At 44.1% G+C, this 10,000-nt stretch overlaps 1 protein-coding gene across 1 annotated transcript in view; it reads right to left on the bottom strand.

The window, feature by feature from the left end:
• Positions 1 to 10,000, bottom strand: part of LOC306934900 (neuropilin-2-like) — a gene marked incomplete at its 3' end in the record, with an annotated part of 112,967 nt that overhangs the window by 13,838 nt on the left and 89,129 nt on the right. The window lies entirely within an intron of this gene.

Raw genomic sequence — 10,000 nt, 5'->3', positions numbered from 1 at the left:
CACGGGTTGAGAACCCCTGATCTAACCAAACACCAGGGTAAATGTAATCGTATAGGATTAAGGAACCACATGCAACGACCTTTTTGTTTTGGTATTAACATATACTCTATACCATACAGAAAATAGCATTTTATTCAATAAAATGAGCCCCAGATGGTCTGTGACATCAACTAAACATGGAGTGCGGGGGGAAGAGTTCTCTAGCTAACAGGATAGAGCTGCACAGTGGGGGCCTTTGTCCATATGCACAGCCCCAACAATACATCTGTATGTTAAAGTCCCATTAGTCTTTCCTGTTCCTGTTGCTTTGTCTTTGCCATTGAAGAGGTTCAACAGCACATTAGTCTCCCCAATTGTCGCGGTTCTTTTCTGCCGCTCGTCGGGACAGATGGGCAGGATTGAACCGAGACAGGGCGCTCATTGAGACTCTAGCCGCGGTGGCCTATTGAACCCCACGGTTTGGCTAAAGGCTCGCACACAGCTGGAGATGGCAAGTGTATTTGTCCATTTGGCACAGTTGCCAAATGGACAAATGGTGTGTGTGTGTGTGTGTGTGTGTGTGTGTGTGTGTGTGTGTGTGTGTGTGTGTGTGCGTGTGCGTGTGTGTGCGTGTGCGCGTGCGCGTGCGTGCGAGAGCCACATACAGAGAGAGTGGATTTGGTTCGCCTCTCACAGATCTCAGCGAAAGCCAATCGTATGACTTTGCCACTTACCGACAAGAGAAGATCTACAAGCTCACCGCTGTGAGCTTGTGGATCTGCTCTTATCGGCAAGCGCCGCCGCTGTACAAATCACACTTAACCGCTGGCACATCAATTCAAATGACATGCAAATGATGTTGGGAAGGAACTTGGTGCTGCGAGACACTGGCGAATGAGATGCATAGCTCCATACAGTGTGTCTCTCTCTTTGCTCAAAAGAATTAAGCACGCTGCCTCAATCAATAATACAATTCCCAGTCCACACTGGCATTTTAGTCTTCAATAATGTGTTCCTTGGCATTTAGAAAATCCTTTTTAATTTGGCGTTCGGTCTATTGAGCTGCGTTTTCTGCATTGTGTCGCCGTCGTTTTGTTTTCGGTCTCATTATGCGGGCTACTGTATCTTATTTGGCAGTCTCCGTCTTCCATGCGTGTCCCTTGTGGTTTGCCGTATCCCGGTCGCCACCGCGCGCCACATCTGTGGCGCCGCCGAAACGGATGCTCGTTTCCATAACAACCATCATCCAGGATTCCAGACAGACAACTGCCATCTGTCCAGTGTCCACTCTCAACTCAAAAGGGAAAGGCGCACGCACGCGCGCACAGCCGCACACACGCACGCACACATAAATACACTATATAGCCTACTAGTACACACATGCACACACCAGTGTGTGCATGTGTGTACTAGTAGGCTAAATAGTACGCGCGCACACACACACACACACACACGCGCGTGCGCACGCACGCTCGCACGCCACGATGAAAGACAAGAACACAGTTTAAAGCTGAAAGCCAGTTGGAAATTAAATCAAAGAGTGTTCTCATTGGAGGTAGACTGGAGGCCCGCCCAAGGAGACAGGATTATCCTTTGTGATGTACGTCACACTGTCCTGACACACATAATGTGAAAGCAGCCGAGTGTGGATGATCCATGGCCTTTGAGCCGCGATGCTGGGTGCTGTAAAGACACCTGTTGCAGGATACTCTGGCTTTAGCATTGGCGATAGAACAATAGGGCTTCTCCATCATTAAAAGACACCTGGTGCGCTTTAGCTTTAGTGAAGCGGAAATGGATACAAAATAAGTTTTAAGTATGAGTATTGAGGCCGATTGCCCTCTAGACCAGTAGTCTCAAACCGTTTGGTGCCAATTAACCCCAAAATGATATGCATTTGGCCACGGAGTGCGTTCCCCCCCATCTGAAAATGTTTTGTGCCTGGGACCCCCAGAAGAGAAGATTTGTTTTATACAATACAATACCGGTACATTATAGTAACCTGTTTAAAAAATATAACACGTGGTGCACTTTAGCATTAGCAAAAGTCCAGAAATGGATAAGTGTTAAGTGTGAGATGTGTATACTCAAGAGTTACAACAGGATACATTCAACACTGTGGATTCGACTGTGTAGATGAAGTGCCTAGCCACTTAGGCCAGTGTGCTTTAAATTGGAAAGGAAATTGAAAGCTCCGCTTTCAGACTTGCTAAGTCAGAGGGATAATTGGTAACACACACACACACACACACACACACACACACACACACACACACACACACACACACACACACACACACACACACAAGCTTCTCAATCCTACTCAATGGTAACCTTTAATGTCTGGTTTTGTTTTGAGAGCCAAAGAAGAGAGAAAGCCCTCGGAGGACAAGCTCACGATCTCAACTCTTAAGCTTTAGCTCTTTGTCGTAAGCAGATGTTCTCAAGTTATTGAGTTTATACGTGGAGTGCCTGCACTCCACTGCGTTGAATAGTCTCCGGAGCAGCAAAAAAACTTGTCTTTCAACAACAGAAAAAGTGGTAGTTTCAGTTGACAATACACATGCAGGCACAGTTCATGTGTCCATGGCACAGGGTTAATTGGAAAAGTTACTCAAAAATGGTAATACTGTTTACTAGTTACTTTTAAAAAGTATTATTACTTTACATATGACTCCCTGCCAAACTTGTTACTTATTATTTACTTAACTTTTTTTTCTTGCCACCAGTAATTGCATCTTTTGTTCCCAAAAGTGTCACACTACCTAGTTTGTTCCGGACGGTTTAAGTCCAGCCCTTCCCAATCCGATAATTCACACAAGTACAGACAGAGTGTGCATCCTTTCCGTATCCACTCTAGAGTCTAGATCTAAACAGGATCAGCAGCCTGCAAAGCAACTCAATATTCATATTCATAACACATTAAAACATGCTGCATTATTCAAGTTAATTACTGTGGTGTGATTCTCTGCAGGGAATCAGAATCAGAAATATTTATTACCATGACATGTAAACATGTTAGGTGGGACAGCAGAGTACAGTTACAACATTAGTACAGGTGCAAAAACAACATATAGTGAATAAATATAAAGTGCAGAGAGTTAAAGTGATCATGTCAGTTCAATGGATTGCATTTTTATAGGCCATAGTTAATTGAATGAATTGATTATGAAAATAATCAATTTGAATATAGTAACAGTTTTTCATAAAATAGCAAAAATAGCCTTCAAGCTCACAACCCATTGCATTGCGACCTGTACATCCGGCTATTGCATCTCTAAACGTAAGTGCCAGAATTTGACGGAAGTACCGCCCAAGGAAATGACGTTGAGGCTTTACAAATCTGTCTACATTCTCTGTGAGTAAACTAGTGTTGTGATTGGTCTGAAAAGGATTGTTTCCGGTGGAAATGCAAACTGTGCGACGGAAGTTCCAACAGACATGCTCTGCTTTAGGCTTTTCTCTTCGGAGATGTGTTGTGAAAAGGCATGAACGAGGCTAATGGCCCCTACAGACTGTAGGAGTTTTAAAGTTATCGGCGAGGCATCAGATCGTTATGTATTTCACACTACAGGAGTCTTTTTTTTTTTAAATCGACCATATCTTCGCACTAAACGATTGATAGGGATCACATAGGCCTACTGCAAGAGTTCACCAAGATGCGATCCAGACCCGATACATAATTGGTTTTTTATTCCAATTAATTTTGACATCTCACGTACATGCAGGATGGAGGTGTTGATTCCGGTGCGGTTTATCAATATTATTATTTAGTGAAATGTGTAACAGCAATAAGGGTTAATATAGCTACCAATATGTACGACACATGCAGGGATTTACCCAAGGAATAAAGGTTATATATTAATATCATCTGATCATCTATCGATACAGTAGACAGACAGACAGACAGACAGACAGACAGACAGTGTCTGTGAGCAGTGAGCACAGCTGTCCTGTGCTCTCATTGGCTGTAATACAGGCCTTCTCTGCACGTGGTCGCAACCCAGTTCATACTGTATCATGTCCAGTCGGCGAGAGAGCCAAACCTGCGGTACCAGGTCGTCTCGCCCCTTTCCCAACTCGCCCCCGCGAAAAGTGAAGACGGCTCGCCACAGAATTTCGAAAAGTGATGACGGCTCGCCCCGAGCCGTGGAGACAGGTGGATTTTTAAAAATGACTCAAATCATGAAGGCAGCGTGCAATTTACGTGGAATCTTTCGGCTACTATTGTGAATCAGTGGACCATGACAGCTTAAACACAACTCTTCTTTACTTTCAAAACTCAGAGTCAATAATAAGGCAAAGCAACATCATCACACATCATGTTGTATGTATGTCAAGACTGAAGGGGCGACCGCTCTTCCCGTTGGGGCGACCGCTCTTCCCGTTGAGGCGACCGATCTTCGCCGCTTTGGGCGAGTTGGAAAAGGGGCGAGCCGTCTCGTATTCAAACCTGCTAGTGCTAGGTATTCAGAAACACTCGAGCACTTTTATCGGTGCTGCCGCTTTTCGCAGAGCCTTTCACACACAGCGAGCAAAACCTCTGCGATCAAAGCCTGATCATGCGTCTAATCGGGAGTTTCGTCGGCGAGCGCCAAAAATGCTCCCCGACAGCATAATCGGAGCAAATATCGTGCAGTGTGTACGAGCCATAACTAGTCCTAATTCTGTCTGTAGGTCTAATGGAGGCAGGCTCCCCCTCTAGACGGAGCGGAGTAAACACAACATCTGTTTAACCCATGAAGGCCTGAGGCTGATTCTACAAATGCCTTCTAAATCTAAATCAGTAGTTCTCAAACTTTCGTGCCATGCAAGGACCCCCAAATTCCTATGTCTTTGGTGACGGACCCCTATCTAAAAATGTTTTGTGCTATGGACCCAGTCCGACCCACAGAAGAGAAGATTTGTGTAAAAAAAGAAAATTAAGCTTGTATATCTGCTATTTTTTTAGAACCACTCACTGTTCTAAATCCTGAGAGTTTTCTGAAAAAGTAAATGCTAAAATCTTAAAAGGACACCGATTCTTTCCTGGGTTTAACGGGTCAAAGAATACCATTCTATTTACGACTCACATCTGAGCTGAACACTGGGACAGATATGGACATTTTGAGGCAGAAAGTATCAGCACTCAGACAGCATAACGTTGAAGACTTTAATGTGCCGGAACCAGCCAAAAACACATTAAATATCTCTAATGTCCCTCAGCATGTTTCAGCTGCTGTGGAGCCGAGCCGCTACGCTTCTATTTATACTGTACTGTCGGGTGGGGGGGAAAATACATATTACTTTTAGGACCATTAGTAAAAATTGCTCTAGTTTTGACAGGCGTCATTATTTTAATGTGCATTATCACCCCGTCCAATGAAGACGTCTTGTGGTGGTACAGACACGTGCGTGTGTGTGTGTGTGTGGGGGGGGGGGGGGGGGGGGGGGGGGATGTAACTTCAGCCTTAATGGTGGATGTTTTTTCATTTTTTTAAGAGGTTGCCAATTATGTTTCTCCCATTTTTTCCCCAATTTAGTAATTTTGTTCATTTCTGACCCCCCCCCCCCCCCCTCCCCACACACACACACACACACACACACACAATGTGCCATGGCAACAAGCAAGCGAGCAAAACAACAAGGGCAGGACGCAATGAGGGACGGACGGACGAAGAGACTAGAGGAAGGGTTGAGATACATGGGAGGAAGAGCGAGGGGAATGGTGGGAAGAAAATGAAAATAATAGCAGGGAAAGGCAGCGGCATCTCTGTCTGTTCCGTTGTTCCCAGAGAGCCTGGCTAGACCAGCAGGCCTATATAAGCTAGAAGGATTACTACCAAATCACACTGGAAACCATACACTGATGAGACACTACTGTAGTTTGTGCACCAGGACATGTTTCGACAGTTTTGATGAATAATGTTATTTTTATGGTCCATTTTCGTAGAAACATTATTTCACCATGGGACCTTTCAGGCGGGTGAAAACACAAATGTGAGCTTTTGTCTAAAGCAATTGCTTTTCAAATGAATACATATATCATATATATACATATATTAAACAAAATGTATTTTCTAGTGGCACCAAGGTCATGGACCCTGTGAAGTAACACCTTATACTTAGAACAAGCCCCAAGCTGCAGAAATTGAATCATCCCAGTGTGACCTGTAAGCAGTTGAAGTAGCGCTTTGCACCTGTTTGTCAGCGATTTATTTCAGAGTTTTACGTTAGGGTATGGAAATAACCTAATATGTCCACCATATAGACACACATGTATTCTCACATTCCACTCTCCAGTGCAGCTAAGTCTGAGATGTGGTTAAATTACATGGTTCATTTTCACCGTAGCACTTGCTCCAAAGAAAACATGGTGTTGTTGACTTAACCTGTCTGGAAGCAATAGCTGCAGGATCTGGGGTTCACATCTGAATGAACTTATAGTTTAAAAAAGGGTCTGCCTTTTAACCTTGTTTGTAGTGGTGGAAAAAAGTAGGCTACTCACATTTCTTTTTACTTAAGTAAAAGTATCAATACCTACTAATATCAGATATCCTCCCATTATTGGGGGGCGACTGTGGCTCAAGAGGTAGAGCAGGTCGTCCAATGATCCATGGGTCAGCGGTTCGAATCCTGGCTCCTCCTGTCTACATGTCGAAGTGTCCTTGGGCAAGACACTGAACCCCAAATTGCTCCCGATGTACTGGTTGGTACCTTGCATGGCTTCCGTCGCTATCGGTGTATGAATGTGTGTGTGAATGGGTGAATGTAATGCACAATCTATGTAAAGCGCCTTGGATAAAGGCGCTATATAAATGCACCATTTACCATTATATGTACAGTATATTGTATGTTTGGTTTGTATGCATTGTCCTAGTCTTTTCTTTTTCATGTTACATGCAGTACATGTTGGTCATATAGGGTTAACTAGCAGACTGTGTGAGTTAATTCAGCCTCTTAAGATGGCTGGGTGTGTAGGGGATGTTTCTTTCCATCTTATTAAAACAGATTTGCTGAGGAATGAAGCACGTCAGAATGGTAATAAGCTTACAATTAATGGCTCTGTAGATGTATTCTCAGTTGTGGCTGCAACTTTCTGCAACAAAGGCTGCTGAACAATGTTCTGCAGAACGATTTGTTTGATCGCCTCCAACACAACGAGAGTTAAATGAGTCAAGCTACCAAAGAATGTACATTAGCAAAGCATGTACATTCGTCACCAAGACCATGAAGTGGTTTGCTAGCAGTTAAAGTATTTTCCTATCCGTAACCCTGAAAATATGGTGGTTTCCCAAGAGATTTATTAAAACAGATTAAGTCAGGAATGACTGACATCACTTTCTCAATGCTGACATCGGTGGTCATGTGCTGTATAGGGAATCTAAGGATAACTATAAGAAGGAGTATCAAGACTGTGTAACAACGCTATTCCCATAATGGATAGTGTCTGTCACTTGTGTCATTTTGCCATTCCTTTTCTAATTAAAAGTAAATATGGCCACCAATGTTTTGAGAATGTTCCATCTGTCTAACATACACCCCCGTGTGTGTAGCGGAGTGGCTCACAGCCTCAGCCTGATGGCCTCAAGTCTAATATCTCCCCCGAGTCATAGGGATATCCCGTTGCCGTTGGCTCTCCACGCTGGAGGCCCGGGTTCGAATCTTGAGCGTTACACGTGCGCGTGCGTCTCCAAGCAGTCAAAGGCCTAAGGCAACACAGGTTTAAAAACCCAAAGTTAATTTAAAACAAACTATTAACAAAATATTCAACAAACAAGTTATAGGGCCCCTAAAAGAGGTCAACAGGAGAACATAAGTCTAAACAGGAAGTGAATTCAACTACAAACCTGACATAACAGGAGGGAGACTTATAGTGGTGGACCAAACCAGTGAACTTCTTTCTTTCTTTCTTTCTTTCTTTCTATCTTTCAGAAGTCTTCTGGAATCCCTCCCAACTTACTCTGGGCTAATAGACGAATCCACGGAGCCGTACCCTGCAGGCCAGCTGTATCAAGCTGCGCTTCATGTGACACCGCAGTTATGATTTCGCCCAGGGCAGCCTGCACGGATCTGTCTATAGGAGCCAAGAGCCAAGGATCTGTCTATAGGAGCCATGTACAAGAGCCAAGGTGATCCCAGACGACAACAGCGAGGAGTTTGACATGGATGAAGGAGAAGGGGTGCATGTGTTTGGTCCGATGTAATAACAGTACGACAGGCATTAGTCCGACACCTTACCCCAAACCCTAACCTCACTGAGAAGCCACGCACATGTCTTAACCAGCAACGCATGTCGGGAGCCACAGGTGAGTCTTAACCAGCCGCGCATGTGTCGGACTGTTAGTACGTCGGACCAACGTTCTGCTATACGGCTGTGAATGCTGGACCCTATTAACTCCTGCCCTACAGACGTCCCTGACCATTCTGCTACACCAGAATGCTACATTCAATACCAAACATCAACCGGGATGAACAGGTTACCAATAAGCATTTGTATGGGAAGGGGAAGGGGCCCTGCCCTGCCAAGGGTCAGTGAGAAGACGGTAGCCAGGAGAATGAGGCTGGAGCTCAACGCAGGGAGGAAAGTACTGGTGAGCTAGCCAGATGGAGCTCAAAGCAGGGGAGGAAAGTACTGGTGAGCTAGCCAGATGGAGCTCAAAGCAGGGGAGGAAAGTACTGGTGAGCTAGCCAGATGGAGCTCAAAGCAGGGGAGGAAAGTACTGGTGAGCTAGCCAGATGGAGCTCAAAGCAGGGGAGGAAAGTACTGGTGAGCTAGCCAGATGGAGCTCAAAGCAGGGGAGGAAAGTACTGGTGAGCTAGCCAGATGGAGCTCAAAGCAGGGGAGGAAAGTACTGGTGAGCTAGCCAGATGGAGCTCAAAGCAGGGGAGGAAAGTACTGGCCAGATGGAGTATGGAGATGACTGGAGCATGAGTTCTAAAGTTTGACCCTGGCCATCACACTACTGATGAAGTCAAGTAGAAGACTGCTCAATGTAGGAACTTTGTTGTTGTTGTTCTTGTATTGCTGCTGCTTTGTTATATCTTGTGTACTAATGTGATTCAGGCTGTTGCTCTGTTGTCATAATTGTGTTTCTAACATTGGGAATCTGAATGGGTTTCGGGCAATGTATCATGTTCAGTGATGGTTTCTGGCTCTTGATTGAAGACTGATGTGAATGTGTGTGTTGTGTTGTTGAAGGCATTGAGTTATGATTCACCTGTACAGTCCAATTGGCCTGTCTATGAGTTTGCTATGTCCTTTAAAGTTCAAGCTGGAGGTTTTAGGCTTTGACATAACGGCCTTCAATTTCAAACGTCCATTTTGGAATTGAAGACTGTTGTGAATATACATTATGTCTGTTGTGTTGTGTCTGATGTTGAAGGTTGTGAGTTGTGACAGGCTACAGGATACGTACTGTAGCCTTTCTTTCTTTCTTTCTTTCTTTCTTTCTTTCTTTCTTTAGCTTTAGTACCGGTAGATACGGAGGAAACCTCACATGTCCAAAACTGTTACTTTTCAGGATATCAAAAGTAGCAGATCTACAAGCTTAAAACGTGTCCTTTGCCCTGCGTTTTGAGCTTGTGGATCTGCTATGCTTTTCTATGACACAATATGATCAAGTAGGGCATTAATTTCCCCAAAAGAATAAAAAAAATTATAATAATATGGCGACAAAATAGTAGGTTTGGTGCAGGATGCCCGTCCTATAACCTTTGCATCATCATGAACTATGAATGTGATAGCACGACTGTACAAAAGAACATTGAAATTGTCAAGAATGAATAATACCTTTAATTTAGTCAGTGTGTGTGTAATGGCAAGGAACACATTGAATTGGGCCGAATCGGTGGCATGAATAAAAATGATTGTCTTAATAGGGGGAGGGGGAAAAAAGCCAATTTAAGCGCAGTCACTACATTTATACCATTCCGCATGCGGAACCATAAAGCGCCATATTTCATTTAAATTAAAGAAACGTCTCCGGCGTTCATAACTAACGCAATCGCATCATTTTCTTTTATTAACACATTTTGGGCG

The sequence above is a fragment of the Electrona antarctica genome (assembly GCF_951216825.1).
Source record: "Electrona antarctica genome assembly, chromosome: 13".
Taxonomy (NCBI): Eukaryota; Metazoa; Chordata; class Actinopteri; order Myctophiformes; family Myctophidae; genus Electrona; species Electrona antarctica.
Note: the sequence above shows the minus strand (reverse complement) of the source record. Positions and strands in the feature narration are given on the sequence as shown.